Source organism: Bubalus bubalis, chromosome 9 (assembly GCF_019923935.1).
Source record: "Bubalus bubalis isolate 160015118507 breed Murrah chromosome 9, NDDB_SH_1, whole genome shotgun sequence".
NCBI lineage: Eukaryota > Metazoa > Chordata > Mammalia > Artiodactyla > Bovidae > Bubalus > Bubalus bubalis.
Window position 1 is genome coordinate 88,479,025 of NC_059165.1, and position 25,348 is coordinate 88,504,372.

Genomic DNA, 25,348 nt, shown 5'->3' on the forward strand with positions numbered 1-25,348 from the left:
GGTATAAGCATGTTTGCTGCAGCACTAAATGTATTAAAAGGAAAAAACAAAAAAACTAAAATGCTCATCAAAGAGACTTTGATAAACATGCTGCAGTACATTCATTCAAGTGGAACACTGTGTAACTGTTTAAAAGCATAAGAGCTATATATAAAGATCTCCAAGATAATTGTTTACATGAAGAAAACAAGGTTCAAAAGGACATGTATAGCATCAGACTTTCCTCCAAGGAATACAAAATAACTTGATAATTTTCATAATCTTATGGCAGAACATGATCTGCTTTTCAAAAAGTTTCAGATCAGAAATGAACTACCCAGAAAAAAAGTCTGATGTCCACCAACTCAAAAACCAGCAAGTACCATAACACTAAGAAACAATGGAAGAAAAAGGACATGCTCCAAAACAGGCCAATAGTTTCTCTAATGTCAACCTACAAAATCTCTGTTCACCTAGATGCTCAAACAAAAATCCAGAAGTCACCAAGTTCTGTTTTTCCTATCCCCTAAATGTCTTGAATCAGATCACTATCACTGGAGACTTCCCTGGTGGTCCAGTGGCTGAGAATCCATGCTCTCAATGCGGGGGAGCCCAGGTTCAGTCCCTGGTCAGGGAACTAGATCCAACATGCTGCAACTAAGAGTTCACATGCTGCAAACAAGAGTCAAGATCCTATGTGTCACAACTCAGACTCGGTGCAACCAAATAAATAAATATATTTTTAAAAAATTTTCAAAAGATCACCACCATTACCACACTGCCACCATCCTAGTCTGAGCTACCGTAATATCTCACTGCTTAAATTAGTCTCCCAGTCTTTCCTGCTTTCCTCCAGTTTATTCTCCAGTGTACCTAAAGTGGGAAAACCTCAACATGCCACTCACCTACTTAAAAATTCTTGGTTAATAACCTCATTGCTCTCAGGATAAAGATCTAACTCTTTAATAGACTTGGCTCTTGCCTATTCTCTCCTCCCACCTCCTGTCATATCCACTTAAATCAGTTCTTTAAATGACACTTTCACTTCAACCTTTTTCACTGTGCTCTTTCTTTGGTCTAGCACACTTTTTCTTGTCCTCTCCCTATTAGCCCGATTCATTTTTCAGGTTTCAGTTAATGCTTCTTCTCATAAGAAGTATTCCTTGTCATTCCAATCCTCCACCCTACATCTGGAATAGGTTCCCTTCCCATTTGCCTCCACAGCATCCCTTTCTCTACTTCAATAGAGCTCTAAACTGACATTCTGTACATCCCTCATTCTAATTTCCTTTTTATTATCTCCATTTCTACTGGATCATAGGATCTATGAGAACGGGACCATACTTCTCTTGTGCATAGCTGTATTCTAGTGTCTAGTACCATGGCTGACATTTAGCAGCCTATCAACAGGTAAGTGGTAAAGAATTTGCCTGCCATTGCAGGAGACACAGGTTCAATCCCTAGGTTGGGAAGATTCCCAGAGGAGGAAATGGCAACCCACTCCGGTACTCTTGCCTGGAAAATCTCATGCAGAGAGGAACCTGGTGGGCTATAGTCCATGGGATCACAAAGAGGTGGATGGGACTGAGTGACTGAGCATGCCCACACATAATAGGTCAAAACTAAAAACAAAACTCTGACAATTTTTTTTTAATCTTGAGATCAGTGTAATGTTAACAAAACATGAAATAGGATTTTATTATTTTTTTTAATGTGAATGAAATATCTCAGTACCTATTTGCTTACACTTACCCTGAAGTACACAGTCATTTCAGGGGGTAATGCATTCAGTGTTCTCTCCTAACTCAATCCTCAAAAAAGAGAATAATCTTTGTAAACATAATATAAACTGACTATACAAACCTATGAGAATCTAACAGAATATTTAACTTTATTAATTTTAAATGTGGATCATTTTTTAAGTTTTTAAAAGTGATGGGGAGAATCAAATAAGATAATATACATGAAAGCAATCTATAAATTATTACTTCTGGCTTTGCCTATGTGGGGATGCAGCATTCATTCTATAAGAAACCTAGATAACCAGCATGAATAAAGCCACTGAAGAACATCCAGAAAGCACTTAACGTGCCAAGTTTAAGACTGAGATCCTGAGAAAGGCCTGCTTGTAAAACTGGCCTTTATGTGGCATCTGGCAACTTGACTAGTAAATAGTTTTCTACAATGATGTGAAACTTTCTTTAAGTGATGAGTGGCTTACTATAACTAAACAACTGTACAAAATGGTTTATGCTCAAGACCTGCTTTTCTTCTGAGAGTCTGGATTTGGTACATGCTGTCGCAGGTTCCTACATGACCAGTATCTAATAAAAATCTTGGGTACTATCTGATCAGTCCCCAGTAATAGGGCATCACTGCTGAAGAGTTTAAATGCTTCCTGGGTGACTCCACTGGGAGAGGGTACTCTGAGGTCTGCACCTGGTTTTCTATGGCCTTTGCTCCAGGTGTCTTCTCCTTTGCTGATTTGTATGAGCTTTATATCCTTTCACTGTAATAAACTTTAGCTCTGAGTTTGACTATATGCTGAGTACTGTGAGTTCTTCCAGTTCATGAACCTGGGGTGGTCTTCAGGGTCCCTAGAACAATAAAGAAAATGTATTCACAGGGTAAATACATCTGTCTGTCTGGAATGAGGATATAGCTGGCAACACAAAAACAGAAGGAGTCTTCTTTTGCCCCGTGTCATTAAAAAGCAAAAGCAAAAAGTGGGGAATGGAAATTGATGCAGCCCCTATGGAAAACAGTATTGCAGTTCTTCAAAAAACTAAAAAAAAAAAAAAAAAAAAAAAAATCACCACCATATGACTCAGCAATCTCACTCCTGGGCATATATCCAAAGAAAATGAAAACACTAATTCAGGATCTTCCCAGATCAGGGGTCGAACCCATGTCTCCTGCACTGGTAGGCAGATTCTTCACCACTGTGCCATCAGGGTAGACCACTACCTAGCTAGAGACAAAATTTTCCAGCGTCCTTTCCATCTAAGCATATTACTAAATTCAAGTTAACAGACGACAGGATGAACTGGCATGTGCAACTTCAAGGCCATCTCCCTGAATACAAACTGTTTCTTCTTCTCTCTTTGCCCCTTTGATAGCTGGGAAACAGCAACAATTAGTGCAGCCCCCTAGACTCAGACAGGGAGATCACAGGATAAAGAGGCAGAGCTGTCCTAAGAGACCTACCAGTTTGGATCACTGGGTAACTTCCTGCAACTGCACTGTCTACTGGCCAAGAACTACCTATCTCTTTTAAAAAAATTAATATACATGAAAGAGATTATTTTATTTTACTGTATCTTGCTATTTCTATTATAAACCTTAGCTTACACCCCAATACACAATCACATAGTCTAGATCTGAGTCTCACTGCTTAGGCAAATTTTCCCTTTCGAGGGTCAGAATCCCTAGAAGACCACTTCTAATTCTAAAGTTATGACTGGTATACACTGCCCTCTGATATTGATCAAATCAGACTTTTTATTAACAGTGCAATGAGTAGGCAGATCACTATGCTATATTTCAGGAGTGTAAATTTATAGAGTAAGCTTCATATTTATGATCATGCACTTAAATATGAGAGTGTCTTAGGATAATATAAATTTAGGAATTTTAAAAACAAATTCACATAAACACATTTTTTATGAGTATAGCAAATAAGTGGTTTTAAAACAGAGACACCAAGGTATAAGTCCAAGTTCAGTCATTTATTAGCTGTATAGGTAAATATTATAACTATTAATGTAAATAACAATTGTTAAGTATTTAACAACAATACTGTTAAGTATTTAGATAAATTAATAAATTAAATTATTAAATTTCATAAACATATAATGCATTTAGTACAATGTCTGGCATACTGTAAATACACAATAAAAACTGGCTATTCATAGCAATCAAAAACAAGAAGTGAAAGGAATCCAGATTGGAAAAGAAGGAAAACTCTGTTAGCAGATGACATGATTCTTTACATAGAAAATACTAAAGATGCCATCAGAAAATTATCAGCATTAATCAATGAATATAGTAAAGTTGCAGGATATAAAGTTAATACATGGAAATCCCTTGGATTCCTCTACACCAACAATGAAAAATCAGAAAGAGAAATTAAGGAAACAATCCCATTCACCACAAAAATAAGATACTTAGGAATAAACTTACCTGAAGAGACAAAACACCTGTGTGCAGAAAACTGTAAGACACTGATGACAGAAATTAAAGACGACACAACAGACAATGAGACTATACCACCTTCTTGGATAGGAAGAATCAATACTGTGAAAATGACTATACTGCCAAAGCAATCTAAAGACTCAATCAAATCTAAAGATTCCCTATCAAACTACCAATGGTATTTTTCACAGAACTAGAATAATTTCACAATTTGTATGGAAACACGAAAGACCCTGAATAGCCAAAGCAATCTTGACAAAGAAGAATGGAACTAGAGGAATCAACCTTCCTGACTTCAGACTTTACTACGAAGCTACACTCATCAGGACAGTATGGTACTGACACAAAAACAGAAATACAGATTAATTGAACAAGACAGAAACCCCAGAGATTAATCCACCCATCTATGGGCACCTTATGTTTGACAATAGAGGCAAAAATATACAACGGAGAAAAGACAGTCTCTTCAATAAGTGGTGCTGGGAAAACTAGGCAGCTACATGTAATAGAATGAAATTAGAAAACTTAACACCACACACGAAAATAAACTCAAAATGAATTAAAGACCTAACTGTAAGACCAGAAACTATAAAACTCTTAGAGGAAAACACAAGCAGAACACTCTCTGACATAAATCAGAGCAAGATCCTCTATGACCCACCTCCTCCTAGAGTAACAGAAATAACAAAAATAAACAAATGGGACCTAATTAAACTTAAAAGCTTTTGCAAATTGAAGTAAACTATTAGCAAGGTGAAAAGACAATCCTCAGAATGGGAGAAAATAACAGCAAATGAAACAACTGACAAAGAACTAATATCCAAAATATATAAGCAGCTCATGAACTTCAATACCAGAAAAACAACCCAATCAAAAAGTGGGCAGAAGTCTTAGAAGTTTCTCCAAAGAAGACATATAGATGGCTAATAAACACTTGAAAAGATGCTCAACACTGCTCATTATTACAGAAATGCAAATCAAAACTACAATGAAGTATCATCTCACATGGGTCAGAACAGCCATCATCAAAAAATCCACAAACAATAAATGCTAGAGAGAATGGGGAGAAAAAGGAACCCTCTTTCACTGTTGGTGAGAATGCAAACTGATACAGCCACTATGGAAAACAGTACGGAGATTCCTTTAAAAACTAGGAATAAAACTACCATATAACCCAGCAATCCCACTACTGGGCATATACCCTGAAGAAACCATAACTGAAAAAGGCTCATGTACCCCAATATTCACTGCATATTTTAACAATAGCTAGGACATGGAAGCAAGCTAGATGTCCATCAACAGATGAATGGATAAAGTTGTGGTAGCTATACACAGTGGAATATTACTCAACTATAAAAAGGAACGCATCTGGGTTAGTTCTAATGAGGTGAATGAACCTCTAGCCTCACACAAAGTGAAATAAGTCAGAAAGACAAATTATCATATATTTACGCATACATATGGAATCTATAAAGATGGTACTGATGAACCTATCTAAAAGGCAGCAATGGAAAAGCAGACACAGAGAACAGACTTCTGGACACAGTGGGGGAAAGATAAGGTGGGATTATTTGAAAGAGCAGCGCTGAAATGTACAGATTACCATATATAAAGTAGATAGCCAACGGAAACCGGCTGTGTGACACAGAGAACCCAAAGCCAGTGCTCTTTGACAACCTAGAGGGGTCGGGTGGGGAGGGAAGGGGAAAGGAAGTTTAAGAGGGAGGGGACATGTGTATACCTGTGGCTGATTCATGCTGACGTATGGCAGTGTGTGTGAGTGTGCAAGTCGCTAAGTAGTATCCGATTCTGCGACCCCATGACCGTACAGTCCATGGAATTCTATGGGCCAGAATACTGGAGTGGGTAGCCTTTCCCTTCTCCCAGGGATCTTCCCAACCCAGGGATTGAACCCAGGTCTCCCGCATGGCCATTACTTCTACAAAAGTCCATTTTGACTTTTATGTATAATAATAATAAACGTAGGTAACTACAATGCTAATACTTCTGGAAGCACAGAATAGATACATGTATTTTTGTATCTTTAAGCTTATTGCTGTGTCTGGTACAGAACAGGTCCCTAGTTTAGGTGTGTTCAGTGAGTAAAAGTGAATTAATCAGTTAATAGCCACTTCTTTTTAATTTGGTCTTTTAATTGGAGGATAATTATTTTACAATATTGTGATGGGACGTATGGCAGAAATCATCACTATTCCTCAAAATAACCCAATGGTAGAAATAAGAAGCCTAAACAAATTGATTCTGTTATTATCCTAAGGCACTGGAGGGATGTCAAAATGAAGATGTCGTCCTAAAGGAAGCTAAAATGTGTGTCCAGATGTATCTCTGCTATGAAGTCAGGGTCAAAGTAATTTTGAAAATCAGCATTCAGGGAACTGACAGCCTCTACAGTAAAATCTTTTTTTTTTACCTCCACTTCTAAAGTGATCTCCACATTATTTTTAGGTTGAGAAAATCTTAGCATTTTTGAAGCTATGGAAAACTGAACAAAACACACAGATAACCAAGTAGCATTCTTTTCTTAAGCTAGAGTATGCCAGTAAGTTTAACTTGTAGGTTACAGAAGACACAGAACTGTTAAAAATAGCCTGCTGGAATTCCATTGGGAAGTGTCCGTTACTCAACTGCGTCCAACTCTTTGCCACCCCATGGGCTGTAGCCTGCCAGACTCCTCTGTCCATGGGATTTCCCAGGCAAGAATGCTGGAGCAGGTTGCCATTTCCTTCTCCAGGGAATCTTCCTGACCCAGGAATCAAACCTCAGTCTCCCTCATTGCAGGCAGACACTTTACCAGCTGAGCCACCAGGGAGTAAGTGTTAGTGTAAGTGTTAGTCGCTCAGTCGTGCCCGACTTCTTTGCGACCCCATGGGCTGCAGCCCACCAGGCTCCTCTGTCCATGAGATTTTCCAGGCAAGGATGCTGGACTGGGTTTCCATTTCCTGCTCCAGGGGATCTTCCCAACCCAGGGATTGAACCCATGTCTCCTGTACTGCAGGCAGATTCTTTACCCACTGAGCCACTAGGGAAGCTCCATATAATTATTAATTTCATATATTTTTTAAATAATAGTCAACCTGAAGGCCACTGTTTGTTTGTCTGGATTCAAACACATTTACTATGTTTCCATCCAACACCTTTATTGTTCTGTTATTTTTTTTAAGATTTTTTTGAGGACTTTTCTGGTGGTACAGTGGATAAGACTCTGTCTGCCAATGCTGGGGACACAGATTCGATCCCTGGTGCAGGAAGATTCCACATGTGGTGAAGCAACTAAGCCCATGTGCGCAACTACTGAGCCTGAGCTCTAGAGCCTGCAAGCCGCAACTGAGCCCAAGTGCTACAACTGCTGAAGTCCGAGCACCCTAGAGCCGGTGCTATGCAGCAAGAGAAGCCACTGTACTAGGAAGCCTGCACACCACAACTAGAGAAAGCCTGTGCACAGCAACAAAGACCCAGCACAACCAAAAAAAACTAAGATTTTTTTGTGCGAACCATTTACTGAATTTGTTATAACATTGCTTCTGTTTTAAATTTTGGTTCTTTGGCCTTGAGGCATGTAAGATCTTAGCTGCCTGACAAGAAACTGACACCACGCCCTCTGAATTGGAAGGCAGTCTTCCATGGAACTGCCATGGAAGTCCCCTGTCATTATTGTTGAGGTTCAAATTATCCCAAATTTGTCTAGGGGGAGGGCTTTTGAAGTTAGCTCTTGAATTTCCTTGACCTGTTACAAGTAGTCTTTGGTAGCCTTCTTTATTTGGGGAGGACAAGATTTTCTATGTTCATTTTGTACATTTTCTGCCCAAGACCTGAAATCATCTATTTCTCCAAAGAGCCCTGATTCTGAAGGCCATTGTTTTCAATGGTCTTTTAATTCACAAAATGTATCTGGGACTTATGAGAATCAAGAGGTTAGGTTATCTAAAAGAAAGCAAACATCACTCAATCATCATATTAAAGTATTTTGAATTCTCAAAAAGGAAAAATTAAAAGGATTCTTTTTTCATTATCAGTCTAAACTTAATTCTTGCAAATTGAGATGTCTAAAACACGGGAACAGATTTTAGAGGAGTCTGTGTATTATAGATCACTCATAAACAGGAACTAAAACAAGTCAATTTAGAATCACACTGATATCTCTACAGGCAGATATAATAAAAGCAAATGCCTGGAAAATGAAGCATCATCTCAAGGATACCAATTCTATTAGGTCATTCAATCTTCCTTCACCATAAGTTTTTAGCTAATAGCTTAAACTGCTAACAATTCTCAAATCAACCTCTAAACCACACACAGAACAATTTAAATAACTCTAGTATCTGTCACTTTCATTTCTCATGACAATCCTAAAAGTCCAAGCCTTCAAGATGTCATATGTACATATAGTCATTTTTCTAACTTTAGGCTCTCCTATTCCAACTCATTTCAGGCTCACCTTCCAGGAATATAATGATTCATCAAGTCATTCCATTACTTCAAATCTATTAATGACTCTTTATTTCCTTTCATATCAATGGTCACAAGTTTTCTAAGATAACCATGCCTCTACCATGGTAACAGAGCCCAATCCTATCACCTTTCCTTTATCTTAATGTCTACAGTTGATTCTACCCTTTTTGGTCTCTTGTTCAATCCTGCCTGTTGCTTGTTAACTCTGGTTTGTTTCTTCCATCCATTTATCTCTAAAAATCTCTCTGCTGTGTTATTGCCACTTTTCCCTCCCTTCTAAATCAATGTTGAAAAAGTTGGGTTACCTAAAAGCACCCTCTTTAATGCCCTATTCAACCTTGAATGTGCACATGTGACACTGTCACCGCTATTCCCTGATACCCTCTCATCTCATCCAATTTCCAACGTATTACCATTTTAAAGCTATCATTTTAAATTCATATAAAGTATTTGGAGCCCTGGTATACATGTTTTTTAAAAACTTTCACACACATATTACAATACTATTCAGCAGCAAAAACCAATTACTTAATACATGCAATAACATGAATGAATAACAAGAATATTTATATTAAGTGAAACAAACTGATACAAAAAGCTACAAATACATGACTTTATTTATATGACATAAATGAACAAAACTATAGGGACAAAAATCAGATGAATGGTTGGTTGTCAGGAACTGGAGTGGAGGAGGGGAGAACCACAACAGAAGAGTTACAAGGGAATTTTCTGATGTGACAAGAATGGTCTGTACCTCTATTGTGGTGGTAATTGTATGACTATATATCTGATGCAAAGAAATGACTCATCGGAAAAGACCCTGATGCTGGGAGGGATTGAAGGCGGGAGGAGAAGGGGACGACTGCCGGGAACCAGCCCCAGCTGATCCAGGGTATTCGAAGGAGAGACGGCGTAGGCGAGGGTCAGGAAACAACTGCTTAATTACACTTTAATTAAGGATACAAAGAGTAATAGAATAAGGATAGCTCAGTGAGGAAATTCAGTGGAGAAAAGCGGCTGAAATAAGGATAGCTCAGTAGGAAAATTCAGTGGAGAAAAGAGGCTGAATAAAATTCCAAAGCAGGGTATTAACGTCACCTACGAAGGCCGCAGGCGTCCTCCCGTTCTCCCGAAGGAGGGGAGACACTAAGGCCTCCCCGGTCGGATCTTAGAAGCCCAGGCAAAATTAGTAGGCTTGACGAGCTTCCCCGCCTCAGAGGAAAGATTCAGCCAGAAGGTGAAAGAAAAGAACGACATGAGGAGACCAAATTTCGGTGAACAAAAAAAAGGGGCGTACTTTATTTTCCAAAATAGTTTTATACCTTAAGTTGTGCATAAAGGATAATGGGGGAAGGGGTGGAGTCATGCAAGGACAGCAGTTCCTGGTTCTAATTGAAGCCAGGCTTTCAAACTTATCATATGCAAAAGTTCAGGTGATTTACATCATCTTCTGGCCCAGAGGCCTGTTAACATTTTAAGAAACTTATTTTTCTCTAAAGGTGATTATTCCAAAGTCAGGCACGAGCCTCCAAAAAAGCATTGGACAAAGCTGCATTTTACATTTCTATACACCCATTATATCAATCAATACACTGCCAAGGACACAGTAGGTAAGGAGTATGGAGACTTAGCAGCAAACATTGGCTCAACAAGTGAAAAAAACCCTTCACCAATACAATTTCTAATCAATCTTTTAACTACTCAAAGGAATCTGTGTTTAGGCAGTTTAGAACATCTCCTGCCTCTCACAGTTGGGAGGCTCTGAACAATCACATGTGGCCGGAAAAACCTATTCAGGCAGGCTAGAGGATTTCCAAAGGAGTTTGTAGGTTGAAACACTGTCACACCCAGGAATTATTAACTGGAGCTGTAAGCTAACTCTCTTTTCAGAGAGAGGTAGTGGGGGACAGCCCCCCGTAAAGTCAGAGGTGTAGGTGAAAGCACAAAGCAGAAAGTAGGCAGACTCTGGTTTTCGGGGTAGATGCTCGAGAATTTCCAGGGGGACTCCTGAGGCTCGATCCCGCCTTTGCGTATGCCGAGCCTCCTTCCTCCTGACCTTTGCCACGGGCGGAGTGCCTCACGCTGGCCCCCAGCAGTGATAGAATTCTAGTTGAGCTATTCCAGATCCTCACTCAATATGCAGTATGCCGGCTCCCGGCAGACGACAGAGGATGAGATGGCTGGATGGCATCGCTGACTCAACAGACCTGAGTTTGAGTGAACCCCAGGAGTTGGTGATGGACAGGGAAGCCTGGCGTGCTGCAGTCCCTGGGGTCACAAAGAGTCGGACATGACTGAGCAACTGAACTGAACTGAACCAAACATTTGTCAAACCTAAAAAAAAAAAAAAAAAAAACCTAAAAAAGAGAATTTTAATACACGTTAATTATATCTCAATAAGTGTGTTATTTGCTCAGTCATGTCCAACACTGTGCAACCCCATGAACTGTAGCCTGCCAGGATCCTCTGTCCATGGAATTCTCTAGGCAAGAATACTGAAGTGGGTTGCCATGTCCTTCTCCAGGGGATTTTCCCAACCCAGGGATTGAACCCAGGTTGACTTCCCTGGTGGTTCAGACGGTAAAGCATCTGTCTACAATGCAGGAGACCCGGGCTCAAGCCCTGGGTTGGGAAGATCCCCTGGAGAAGGACATGGCAATCCACTCCAGCACTATCGCCTGGAAAATCCCATGGACAGAGGAGCCTGGTAGGCTACAGTCTATGGGGTCACAAAGAGTGGGACACGACTGAGCAACTTCACTTTCTGCATTACAGGCATATTCTTTACCATCTGAACCACCTGGGAAGCCCATATTGCAATAAAACATGCCTTAAAAAAGAATATTTCACAGACAATTGCAATGCACTGATCTAAAGATTTCAAAATCTCTATCTCCAGCCCCAGTTATCTGCCTGAGAACTTCCACCTGAACCTCAAGGTAGCTCAAACTTAGTAAGTACAGCTAAACTTCCTTATTTATTCCACCATGCCTACTCTTCCCTCTTGTATTCCTTACCTCGGTTAATGGCACTACCATCACCCATATCCCAGTCTCCCAACAGAGAAGATTCAGCCGCAACTCATCTTCCTTCACATTTCATATTCAAACACTGAATCCTTTTCTCCCACATATATAGCACCTCCTTTCCCATCCTTCTGTTACTGTTATGACCTACTTTCTCTAACCTGTAATAAATTTAATAGCGCCTTCACTGGTATCTGCTTCCAGACTCTCCCCATTCTGTCCCATCTGTCACAATGCCATCTGAGATAGCATCCTAAAACACAAAGCTTATTACAGTTTACGCAACACCAGTTCCTAGCTACATAGTATACACAGAACTCTGCTTATACTGTGGGCTCCAGAAGGCTCCCCCAACTTCTCATTTCCTGTCATTCCCTTACATGCATATCCTGAAACTCAATAATCACTAAATTTGCTATAGTCTTTCCTTAGGCTATGCCTATGAGCATATATAGCTTTTCCATAGGCTATGCCTATGCCTATGAGCTATAGGACTTCCCTACAGCTCAGATGGTAAAGAATTTGCCTGCAATGCAGGAGATCCGGGTTCGACCCCTGGGTCAGGAAGATCCCCTAGAGAAGGAAATGGCAATCCACTCCAGTACTCTTGCCTGGAAAATCCCATGGACAGAGGAGTCTGGCAGGCCACAGTCCATGGGGTCACAAAGAGTCAGACACAACCAAGTGACTAACACACATGAGCATACCTACACCTCCCTTACTTCACTCAACCTGAAAATCCAGGGTATCTTAAATTTAGGATGAAGCTCAATGCTATCTCCTCTAACAAAAACAGATGTAACCACTAAACTAAACCACTAAACAAAGGTAACGTTCCCTTATGCAGCCTCAGAATTATTTACATAGCTATATCAGAGCACATTATAGTCATCTGATTATCACTTACCGGGCATTGTGGGATTATGAAAATACAAAGATGGATGAAACAAAATCCCTGCTCAGATCTCAGCTTTAACTACCTATTCAAGTATTCCTTTGGCAGCTTGAAAAGGCTTACACATCTCTTTTGTTTTCAGGATTGTAAATGAAACTCATATGGAGATAGTTGTCAAAACGTTAAGTTGGTGGTATAATAACGTGTTCTGAATATTAACTCAAATATTGAGAACAATTAGTGGATCTAGTAAGTGCTGTAATTTTGAAATAATGAGCATAAAGAATTTTTCTCAAATATCTGCATCAACTGTAGTATGTTAAAACTATCTGATTCCTCTTGGTGATCAAAAGTTATAGGAACTACTAATACTATTGAGGTTTGTTGCCTACATTTTAACTGAAGAAATTGCTAAATTGTGGTTACAGTTAGTAAAAGTAAATATGTCATTTTCCCCCCTCTATCCAAGTTCCTTTTGCACAGTGAACCACAGATCCTTTGTGGGTGTGTAAACTTGATATTAAAGACTCCTCCTTTGGGAGCTCTTAGTTTAGACTTAGCAGCAGCAGCAGTTTAGGCTGTTGGACTCATCTATAAGCCTTTCCAAGCTGCCAAAGGAATACTTGGTAGGAAACATGATTAAGAATCCCTGCCTTAGAGAATCTCATTGTTTTTCTTAGGCTCTTCACTGAATCTGGCATTTAAAAACAGGTGAAGGTGAAGTCGCTTAGTCGTGTCCAACTCTTTGCAACCCCATGGACTGTAGCCTACCAGGCTTCTCCGTTTATGGGATTCTCCAGGCAAGAATACTGGAGTGGGTTGCCATTTCCTTCTCCAGGAGATCTTCCTGACCCAGGAACTGAACCCAGGTCTTCCGCACTGTAGGCAAACGCTTTAACGTCTGAGCCACCAGGGAAGTCTAAAAAGTTTAAAAACAAAACAAAACCAAAAAAAAAAAAAGTGCACAAAAGGTGCTTACCAAATAAATGAACCAATATATGTCTGAAGTCAATTTTTTAGTTCCTTTGCATTTGTAAAACAAAGTCATGATGGTCTTTATTTTATGAATAATATAAAAACAGGTTATCAGATACAACATCTTCAGTTACCTCTTAAAAAAGCTACACTGAACAAGTTTTGAGTGATACATTTTTAAGAGCTCTAACTTCGTCAACTTTGAAAGTGACACATGTGATGTCTTTTCATACTTTTCCACTATGTAAGATTTTGGAAAATTCATTCGCAAACACTCTTTCTTACTGTGAAGAAGTAATGAGGCCAACTAACAAAGGTGACTCCCAGCATAGGTCTGCATGTTGAAGGAGGTAAGCAAGGTCAGATGATAAATAAATTCCAAGCAAAGAATAAATGCAAAATTAAAATTATATAGTGATATGATTTTTAAACAGCCACAAATTCTTACAACTCTAGAATATTTAAATATACCTGAAATATTTTAAGAAATACAGTCATCAGATTTGTGATTCCTCCCAGCAAAAACTCTTTTCTGGAGAGAAAGTAGGGTCTGAGAACCATCTACAGCCAGACAAGTAATCATGTTTTCTCACGATCTCTCTCCCAATTAACTACTAAGGATCATTAAGTATCTTCTATTAATTTATACCTTGTTATAAAATTATAAAACTTTTACAAATATCATCTAAACAAATAAGTACATTTAAATATGCTATATATTGTTTCTGTATTAAAGTATATAGGAATGGACTGGACTCAAGCAAGTTGCCAGTTTCTCAGAAGTTCCTAGTTTCATAGAAGTATGTGTACAAGTAAAAATAATTATGACCAAAGAAAGACTCTAATGCATAGTTAAGCTACAGTGGAACATTAGTGTTTGTTTAGTATCTAGTTTCCAGCTCTGAACTACTATAAATAAGATATGAGACTCCAAACAAACCTACGTAATACCAACTGGTACTAGAAGACAACAGGGCTTTTTTTTTCCTGGCAAACAGTTATTTTATTGTGCATGCTATGTTTTCAGAAAGCTGAACAATCTTTCCTCTCAGTTTTTAAAAAAAACACGTAAAACATATCAATATATATTTAACTGAAGAATTTGGCCGTTAGAAAATATAAAATCTCAAGACATTTTTGTATACAACCAAAACAAAACAGTAAGGATAAGGAACAGTTCACTTAAAAAAAAAAAATCTAATAATTTAATGTCGAATCTATGAAATATTTTAAGATAGCATTCTTGATAGTTAATTCTGCTCTGAGTAGAGTTTCATGCTAGTAATTTTAATTTACTCCTTATAATAATAGTTGGAAAAATTGAATTTAGTACATATATAATAAGTTTTTCTAACTTCTGGCTTCTAAAACATTATCTTCAATTCTAAAAATTTACCTCCTCAGAAATTCATCACATGCTTAAGGAAAAAAGCAGCTGAGATATTACTTAAATTTACTTAAATACATAGCTGAGATATTAAATTTCCCACTCCTATAAAACCATCTGCGGTTGTCAGCAGTTACAAGGAAGAGGGTCAGACTACAGCGGAGCAGCACAAGGGAATTCTTTGAGGCACAGAAATTGTTCTGTGTTGGTGGTGGTAGTTATAATAATCTAGTCATGTATTCGGAATGAAAATAAATACATGTGGAGGTTCTTACCAGCACTATTCACAATTGCCAAGAGATGGAAAAAGCCTAAATGTCCACCAACAAGTGAATGGATAACAATCAGTGGTATATACATACAATGGAATGTTATTCAGCCATAAAAATGAATGATACACGCTATAACATGGATGAACCGTGGATACATTACACAAAGTGAAAGAAGTCAGACGTGAAAAGTCATTATTATACGATTCTATTAATATGAAATATTCAACACAGATAAATCCACAGAGACAGACAACAGATTGGTAGTTGCCAGTGGCTAAGTGGGAAGGAAAGAAGAAACCACTTAATGGATGAAGTGTTTGCTTCGGAGTTGTGGAAATGTCTGGAACTACTTAGAAATATAGGTGATGGTTGTACAATATGATGAATGTACTAAATGCTACTGAATTGACTTTAAACATGGTTAATTTTATGTCATATGAACTTCACGTCAGTAAATTATATACATATACATGAAGCTTCATACTGAAGCAGAATGGTGATAATGATGGTGTCAATGAAAATGATGACGGTACAGCAGCAGCGATGTGGTACAGCCGGCGGTGCGTCAACAAAACTGAGGAGGACATAGCATCTGCCTTCAACATGCTTACCACTTAAGGTATATGCACAATACCTGAAACAGTTAAACAATCACTTTTAAAATTTTCCATCCCTCTGAAAATACAGCTACAGATTCTCATTTGACCAGCAAGTCTTGTTTAAATGACAAAGCTTAAAAACAGTTTCAGTAAATCTCTGATATCACAGTTACTGACATTTGGCCTTGACAGTTTTGTCAGTTCATGAAACTCATCAAGAACATGAACACATGGCCCTGTCTGGAGACCAATAAGCTGTTGGTGATGGTGGGGAGGGAGACCTTGGTCATCAACGTAAGAAAGAGCAAGTCTGATGGGTAACTAACTGCTTCCCAAATGCCAGAGCTCAGGCATACGTCATCAAGATCACAGGACAGTAAAGCAGAAGGCCATGCCTTCATTCACTCAGCAACTGGCATCTTCTGCACGTCATTTACTGTGCCATCCAATGGGTACACTAAAAAGACTAAAACTCAAACCCTAACCTGCAAAACAACATAGTTCAAATTCAAGCCTCGTGAGAATGTGGGAAAATGGAATTCTCATATATGACTGGTAAAATGAAAATTGGAATCACTTTGGAAAACAGTGTGGTAAAATCCAATAAAGCTAAACGTAACATATCTTATGACCTATAAATTCAGTTCAAAGTACATATTCAACAGAAATGTGGACATATCTTCCCCCAAAAAACTTATACAAAAACATTCATAGCAACATCATTCTTTACAACCCTAAACTGGAAACGATCCAAATATCCGTCAACAAAGTAGCCTGGGTAAATAAATTGTGGCAATGGCAGTTCTCAACTAGATTCTGCCCCCTCTCCAGGGACGTCCAGCAACATCTAGAGACATTTTAGGTTGTCATTATGGGTGGGGGTGGGGGGTGGGGGGTTGCGGTGGGGGGAGGCTGCTTGCTACTCACATCTTGTGGTTGGAATCGGGGACGCCGGTAAAGTCCTTCAATGCACAGAAGAGCCCCCCCATAACAAAAAAATTATCCCATCCAAATGTCAATAGGGAAATTCTAGCCTACAGGAATGAGAAGGAACTAGACACTACAAAGAAAAATGCAAACATAACACTGAGCAAAAAAAGAAGCCAGACAAGAAGAGAGTTTGTGAATGGTCCCATTAATATAAAGCTCAATATCAGGCATCCCTGATGTATGAAGTCAGGATAGTAGGGGTTGAAAGGGTCATGAAGAAGATTACAGAAACACAAGCAACATTCTATTTCTTGAACTGGGTACCAGTCACCTAGCAACATGTCTAAATTCATTGAGTTGAATAGTCAAAATGTGGACACTTTTCTTAATTATATTATTCTTCAATAAAAACTTTAAGAAATTCATAGGACTTTATACCACAAAAAGGGAATAACTGCATGTAAATTTTTAAATTAGAAAATTTTCAATGCTTTTCTACTACAAATCAGTTAAAATTCATTATCACATTGGTTAATATTTCTCTGAAAAATTTCTCCTTTGGACTCTGATAATTACAAGTCTTAGCTATGCCACTTACCATTTGTGTTGATCTTGATCAAATTGCGTATTTCACTTTTATATCTTTTTAAAATTACAGAAGCAACAGATCTTACTGCCAGGTGAATATAAAACAACAAACAAGTATAAAATATGAAAAACCCATCCTACCAATCCTTCTCAGACCTAGCCACTCTCAACACTTTTCTGTTTCCATCTAGACTTTTCCCTCAGTCAGTTCTGTGTATGTACAAATAAATACAATAATAGTGCTGAACGTTTAAGTCTAATGCATTTATAAAAGCAACATCACACTGCACACTATCTTGTAACTTTTAAAACTTTAATATATGTGTAAATCTCCACCAGGGAATACAGATTACCATGTTCTATTTAATAGCTACACAGTGTTCCAATATATAACCATAGCTTATTTAATAAATCTAATTATGGCCACAGTAACAAATAGGAAATAACTTCAAATAAAATTTTAATAAACATCGGAATATGCTTACATGATCACTTTTGCACACTGCAGCACTCCAAAATAGTTGTACCCATATACACTCTCACAATCACAGAACAGGACTTGCTTTACCACTCCGGCTGTAATAATATATCACTGTTTTTAACCTTTATTGGACTGACAGCTTAGTGAATTGGAGATATAATATGTTGATTTGCAATTTTTAATTAATGAGGTTAACCACCATTCAGAATGTTTAAAGGTCATTTTTTTAATGTCTTCATAATTTTCTTGTTTATATCCCTTGTGGAGAAAGGTATAAAATCACATTAAGTTTTACCTTCTTCATGTGCAAACTGAGCTGAAACTACTTATCTCTTAGGATGATTGAGAGGTTAAATGAGAAATATAATCAGTGAGTGATAACTTGGGCTTTACATCAAACTCATGCTAGAGAGCTTCAAAACGAAGCAAAATAATCACCTGTCCAAAATCCTACCCTAGAAGATTAAGAATTAATTCCAAGTAGGGCAATCTGACCGGAGAAGGCAATGGCACCCCACTCCAGTACTCTTGCCTGGAAAATCCCATGGACAGAGGAGCCTGGTAGGCTGCAGTCCATGGGGTTGCTAGTGTCGCTAGCTCGGACACGACTGACCGACTTCACTTTCACTTTTCACTTTCAGGCACTGGAGAAGGAAATGGCAACCCACTCCAGTGTTCTTCCCTGGAGAATCCCAGGGACGGGGGAGCCTGGTGGGCTGCTGTAAATGGGGTCACACAGAGTCGGACATGACTGAAGCGACTTAGCAGCAGCAGCAGCAGCAGGGCAATCTGAAAGTGTTAAAGATCACAGGTGATTCTAATGTATACATCACCTTGAGAATCTAATTTGCTGATGAGCAAATTAGAAAATGAAAGTCACTCCTTTTCTTACATGCTACCTATGTGTTCTCTTTTAGATATACACAGAATCCCCGCCACTGGATTCAACCTTTCTTGAGAGTTGGAAATTCTACTAAAAGCAGTCTCTTACTGCTTTTCACTCCCTAGACCACTAAAACAAAATGAAAATATTTTCAGTTTTTATGTACAGCCAAGACTAAATCCCAAAGTAAACATTCTTATTTAGTAAACACATGTAAAAGGGCATTGTGCTTTGGTTGATTATCAGAATAAAATTTCATAATTTACTGTACTACATACATGTTTCAAAAACATGCATTATCTTATACTATATTATTGCAAGTGTACAATGGATGGCATTTATTATTGTTTACTGGGAAATTCCTCCTGAATCAGAATAGATCAGCACAAAGAAAGACATGTTAACACACGGTAATTAAGCAAAAATCAAAAGATAGCTTCTCCACAGATGGTACTGGATAAGCTAGATATTTGTGTGGAAAATATTAAGCTCAGCCTATATGTAAAAATTAACTAAAAATGTGCTGTAGACCTAAACATAAAATCTCAAAAACTGTAAAATTTATAAAATTTATAAAAACTATAAAAGAAAACAAGAGAAAAATCTTCTTGGCCTTAAGGAAGGACAAAATTGCTGAAAACACATACACACACAAATATATATATATAAAATCTTTAAAATATAATAAACTAGACACTTCATCAAATAAGACTTCTGACCTTTGAAAGCAGATACCATTAAAAGAAGAGATGCAAACCAGAGATAGGAGAAAATAAGCTAACAAAGAATTCTTATCCAAATAACGAAGTCTATAATACATAAGAAGCACTCCAATTTTTAAAAGGACAAAGTAGTTAGAGACTTTACAGAAGAATGCATACAACTAGACAATAAACACCAAAATCTTTGCTCAACATTACCAAGCATGAAGGAAAGGCAAATTAAACTACAAGATGCCACTACACACACCCACAAGTATTGATAATAACTGGAATTATCATACACATTTTCAGTGAAAAAGTAACTGGGGCAACCGCTTTGGAGAACAAATTGGTGGTTTCTTATTAAGTTAAATACACATTTGCTTAAAAACCAGCAGTTCCACTCCTTGGTATCTATCCAACAGAAGTAAAAATATTCTCATACAGAGTTATACATGAATGTTCATAGCAGCTTTCTACATAATACCTCCTCAAGCCAGAAGTAATCCAAATATTCATCTACTGGTATATCAATAAACAAATGTTAGCATATTGATAAAATGAGATACTGGAATATGATAAGAGAATAAAAAGCAATGAGCTATTGAAATAAGCAGAAACGTGGATGAATCTCAGAAACATTCTGCTGAGTGAAAGAAACCAGATATCAAAGAGTATATATGGTAGGATTTCATTTACATGAAATTTTAAGATATCCAAAATTAATCTGCAGTGACAGAAAGCAGATTACAAACTGTCTGCTGGCAGGGTAAGCAGGGGTTGGTTACTGACTACAGAAGATACAAGGGAACCTTGACAGTTATACAAAGCTCTACATCTTGATTGTAGTGGTTGTAAACACAGATGTATACATCTGTTCAAACTCATAAAACTCTACTGGCTTTAAAATGAACAAAGGATTTGTTTTAATGAAGTATGGTAAGACACAGACATGGAAATAACTGCCATGAAGGAAGAAATTTATACTCACAATTCCCTAGAATTAGGAAGAATGCCACACCACACCTGGCCAACATGGGTGGGTAAGGAGGCAGAAGGAAAGACAGAAAAAAGTGGCAAGAACTTTTATTGTGTTTTCACTGGAAAGAATGGCAAAGTAAACAAGCTAAGCAGATTTAGGATTGGCTAGTTTGAGTAATTTCAGTGGTCTCCACAGTACAGAAACTGTCCCCAGTTGGCTGGTACCTGGCCCTGGGTGATTAGAGCAGGGAGACAGTGGCCCAGGAGTGTAAGAACTCAATAAAGGAGGTGGTTGGGGGGTACAACCAAAGCAGGATTGGCTGGTTTGCATGTGAAAGGCACACTCCTGGAGTTGTCCTTTGCTGTCTCTAAGAATTAGTTAGCCCTGGAAGGGGCAGTTGAAAATTCAACTAACTGAAATAATCTAATAATCAGCACCCTTATGGCAGAAAGTGAAGAGGAACCAAAAAGCCTTTGATGAAAGTGAAAGTGGAGAGTGAAAAAGTTGGCTTAAAGCTCAACATTCAGAAAACGAAGATCATGGCATCTGCTCCCATCACTTCATGGGAAATAGATGGGGAAACAGTGGAAACAGTGGCAGACTTTATTTATTTGGGCTCCAAAATCACTGCAGATGGTGACTGCAGCTATGAAATTAAAAGACGCTTACTCCTTGGAAGGAAAGTTATGACCAACCTAGATAACATATTGAAAAGCAGAGACATTACTTTGCCAACAAAGGTCCATCTAGTCAAGGCTATGGTTTTTCCTGTGGTCATGTATGAATGTGAGAGTTGGACTGTGAAGAAATCTGAGTGCCGAAGAATTGATGCTTTTGAAGTGTGGTGTTGGAGAAGACTCTTGAGAGTCCCTTGGACTGCAAGGAGATCCAACCAGTCCATTCTGAAGGAGATCAGCCCTGGGTGTTCTTTGGAGGGAACGATGCTAAAGCTGAAACTCCAGTACTTTGGCCTCCTCATGCGAAGAGTTGACTCATTGGAAAAGACTCTGATGCTGGGAGGGATTGGGGGCAGGAGGAAAAGGGGACGAGAGAGGATGAGATGGCTGGATGGCATCACCGACTCGATGGATGTGAGTTTGAGTGAACTCCAGGAGATGGTGATGGACAGGGAGGCCTGGGGTGCTGCGATTTATGGGGTTGCAAAGAGTCGGACACAACTGAGCGACTGAACTGAACTGAATAATCAGCATAAACAGACAATAAATCCATTAGGTAAACAGTTGATGGACAACTTCAAAATGGAAGAATGAACCAGGCACATACCACCTGAATCTGTTGATCAAACTTAGCACCACTTAAAGTGGGACAACCAGAGGTTATGTGCTTTGTGATAAAATGCAGTAACAAGTACACATCACATCTATGAAGTAGTCCTAGGGAACAACATAATACAAAAAAAAAAAAAAAACACAAAACTCTGCACCTAAATTCAATCAAGTCTCTAGATCTCTCAATTTAAAGAAAATAAGGTGGAGAGAGAAACAAAGAAAAGGACATAGTGAAGATGCAATCAGATCCAAATCAAAGTATACAATACTCTACAGACAAACTGGGCTTCCCTGGTGGCTCAATCGGTAAAGAATCCACCTGCAACATGGGAGACCTAGGTTTGATCCCTGGGTTGGGAAGATCCCCTGGAGGAGAGCATGGCAACCCACTTTAGTATTCTTGCTGGAGAATCCCCATGAACAGAGGAGCCTGGCAGATTACAGTCTATGGGGTCGCAAAGAGTCGGACGCAACTAAGCGACTAAGCACAAAAACAAATTAAAATCCTACTTCAACCTCTAAAAAGACACTTTCAAGACAATCAAGGGAAATTGAACATGGACTGAGTATTAAATACTAAGGAATCATTGCTCATTTCCAGGGTAACAGTAATCTTTTAGAGATTCATACTCAAGTATTCATGAATGAAATGACAGAACGTTTGGAGTTTAAAATATTCCAGCAATAACAAGTAACAGTATTAAGTCCCTTGTGCCTCAGATAGTAAAGTATCTGCCTGCAATGAAGGAGGCCCAGGTTGATATTGTTATTAATAGTCTCTTTACTTTTCCGTTTGGAATTTTTCATAAGAAAAAGTTTCAAAAACTTTTTTAAGAAACCCAAGTTAAACGCTGGTGCAGCACTGGTGTGCTGATATATTAAAATCCCATTCAAATGATGGTAAATGAAGTGTGTGTGCAAATGTGTGTAAATACGCACACACACATATATACACACACACCACACAGATATATACATATATATTTAAGACAAAAAGATATGAAAGGAAAAATTTCAAGGATAAAGAGACTTCAGGATAAATAAAATTGACAAACCATTAGCCACACTCATCAAAAAACAAAGGGAGAAAAATCAAATCAATAAAATTAGAAATGAAAATGGAGAGATCACAGCAGACAACACAGAAATACAAAGGATCATAAGAGAGTACTATCAACAATTATATGCCAATAAAATGGACAACGAGGAAGAAATGGACATATTCTTAGAAAAGTACAACTTTCCAAAACTCGATCAGGAAGAAATAGAAAATCTTAACAGACCCATCACAAGCACGGAAATTGAAACTGTAATCAAAAATCTTCCAGCAAACAAAAGCCCAGGTCCAGACGGCTTCACAGCTGAATTCTACCAAAAATTTAGAGAAGAGCTAACACCTATCCTGCTCAAACTCTTCCAGAAAATTGCAGAGGATGGTAAACTTCCAAACTCATTCTATGAGGCCACCATCACCCTAATACCAAAACCTGACAAAGATCCCACAAAAAAAGAAAACTACAGGCCAATATCACTGATGAACATAGAGGCAAAAATCCTTAACAAAATTCTAGCAATCAGAATCCAACAACACATTAAAAAGATCATACACCATGACCAAGTGGGCTTTATCCCAGGGATGCAAGGATTCTTCAATATCCGCAAATCAATCAATGTAATACACCACATTAACAAATTGAAAAATAAAAACCATATGATTATCTCAATAGATGCAGAGAAAGCCTTTGACAAAATTCAACATCCATTTATGATAAAAACTCTCCAGAAAGCAGGAATAGAAGGAACATACCTCAACATAATAAAAGCTATATATGACAAACCCACAGCAAACATCATGCTCAATGGTGAAAAATTGAAAGCATTTCCTCTAAACTCAGGAACAAGACAAGGGTGCCCACTTTCACCATTACTATTCAACCTAGTTTTGGAAGTTTTGGCCACAGCAATCAGAGCAGAAAAAGAAATAAAAGGAATCCAAATTGGAAAAGAAGAAGTAAAGCTCTCACTGTTTGCAGATGACATGATCCTCTACATAGAAAACCCTAAAGACTCCACCAGAAAATTACTAGAACTAATCAATGACTATAGTAAAGTTGCAGGATATAAAATCAACACACAGAAATCACTTGCATTCCTATACACTAATAATAAGAAAACAGAGAAATTAAGGAAACAATTCCATTCACCATTGCAACAGAAAGAATAAAATACTTAGGAATATATCTACCTAAAGAAACTAAAGACCTATATATAGAAAACTATAAAACACTGGTGAAAGAAATCAAAGAGGACACTAACAGATGGAGAAATATACCATGTTCATGGATTGGAAGAATCAATATAGTGAAAATGAGCATACTACCCAAAGCAATCTATAGATTCAATGCAATCCCTATCAAGCTACCAACAGCATTCTTCACAAGAGCTAGAACAAATAATTTCCCAATTTGTATGGAAATACAAAAAACCTCGAATAGCCAAAGCGATCTTGAGAAAGAAGAAGGGAACTGGAGGAATCAACCTACCTGACTTCAGGCTCTACTACAAAGCCACAGTTATCAAGACAGTATGGTACTGGCACAAAGACAGAAATATAGATCAATGGAACAAAATAGAAAGCCCAGAGATAAATCCACGCACATATGGACACCTTATCTCTGACAAAGGAGGCAAGAATATACAATGGATTAAAGACAATCTCTTTATCAGGTGGTGCTGGGAAATCTGGTCAACCACTTGTAAAAGAATGAAACTAGAACACTTTCTAATACCATACACAAAAATAAACTCAAAATGGATTAAAGATCTAAACGTAAGACCAGAAACTATCAAACTCCTAGAGGAGAACATAGGCAAAACACTCTCTGACATACATCACAGCAGGATCCTCTATGACCCACCTCCCAGAATATTGGAAATAAAAGCAAAAATAAACAGATGGGACCTAATTAACCTTAAAGCTTCTGCACATCAAAGGAAACTATTAGCAAGGTGAAAAGACAGCCTTCAGAATGAGAGAAGATAATAGCAAATGAAGCAACTGACAAACAACTAATCTCGAGAATATACAAGCAACTCCTACAGCTCAACTCCAGAAAAATAAATGACCCAATCAAAAAATGGGCCAAAGAACTAAACAGACATTTCTCCAAAGAAGACATACAGATGGCTCACAAACACATGAAAAGATGCTCAACATCACTCATTATCAGAGAAATGCAAATCAAAACCACTATGAGGTACCATTTCACGCCAGTCAGAATGGCTGCGATCCAAAAGTCTACAAGTAATAAATGCTGGAGAGGGTGTGGAGAAAAGGGAACCCTCTTACACTGTTGGTGGGAATGCAAACTAGTACAGCCACTATGGAGAACAGTGTGGAGATTCCTTAAAAAACTGGAAATAGAACTGCCTTATGATCCAGCAATCCCACTGCTGGGCATACACACTGAGGAAACCAGAAGGGAGAGAGACACATGTACCCCAATGTTCATCACAGCACTGTTTATAATAGCCAGGACATGGAAGCAACCTAGATGTCCATCAGCAGATGAATGGATAAGAAAGCGGTGGTACATATACACAATGGAGTATTGCTCAGCCATTAAAAAGAATACATTTGAATCAGTTCTAATGAGGTGGATGAAACTGGAGCCTATTATACAGAGTGAAGTAA

General features: G+C 38.2%; 1 protein-coding gene across 3 annotated transcripts in view; it reads right to left on the minus strand.

Annotated features, from left to right (window-relative positions):
- The window catches only part of FNIP1 (folliculin interacting protein 1), a 127,496-nt gene that overhangs the window by 88,177 nt on the left and 13,971 nt on the right, over positions 1-25,348 (minus strand). Inside the window, exon 1 of one of the 3 annotated variants that reach the window (XM_044947860.1) lies at positions 9,749-9,764. The exons of the other annotated variants lie outside the window; for them this stretch is intronic. The gene's annotated coding sequence lies outside the window, so the exon portion shown is untranslated. Of the gene's footprint in view, positions 1-9,748; positions 9,765-25,348 lie in introns of those variants that run through there. 3 annotated transcript variants of the gene reach the window in all.